The sequence below is a fragment of the Diaphorina citri genome, unplaced genomic scaffold (genome assembly GCF_000475195.1).
Source record: "Diaphorina citri unplaced genomic scaffold, Diaci psyllid genome assembly version 1.1 scaffold119254, whole genome shotgun sequence".
In the NCBI taxonomy this organism is placed as follows: domain Eukaryota; kingdom Metazoa; phylum Arthropoda; class Insecta; order Hemiptera; family Psyllidae; genus Diaphorina; species Diaphorina citri.
The window spans coordinates 9,683-10,330 of NW_007496191.1; positions in this window are offsets into that span (position 1 = coordinate 9,683).

The window sequence follows — 648 nt, forward strand, 5'->3', positions numbered from 1 at the left end:
ATTGTCATTGAAGTATTTGAAGTTGAGAAACGTCCAGCGTGGATAAAACTGGGACGGGTGACCGATATATCGCCGGATAATTGTCGATATATCGACGATATATCGCCAAAAAAATATATCGATATATATCGATATATCGACGAAAAATATATCGATATATATCGGTTTTCGATATATCGCAACATCCCTAAAGAAAATCTGAAGTTGGAGACAAAATCTACCCATCACTTTTTCTACAGCTGTGAGCTATTTTCAACATAATTTTAACAAAACGTCTTTAGACAGTCTAGGATTCACTGCTAGGAAACATGCACGAAAATCAATAACACATACATCTCCTGGTTTTTACAAAATAAATTCCCGTAATCTCATTGGAAGGAATTGAAATCTGGAACCTTATTGAAAATGTCAAGGACTCATGAAATTCCAACTTCCAGCACTACTGTTACCATTTCTCCTGAACCAGAGACAGAGGTAGGTATTGGATACGTATCTATTCAGTGATAAGTAGACCCACTTTTGGTAACTACTAACTACAATACAACAGGATTAGGTATTTTGGGGGAATTTGCACAGAAAAAAATACTGTTGAATAGGTACCTAATTTTAATGTGCATGAACATTACTCAAGTACTGACTGTAGCTCTT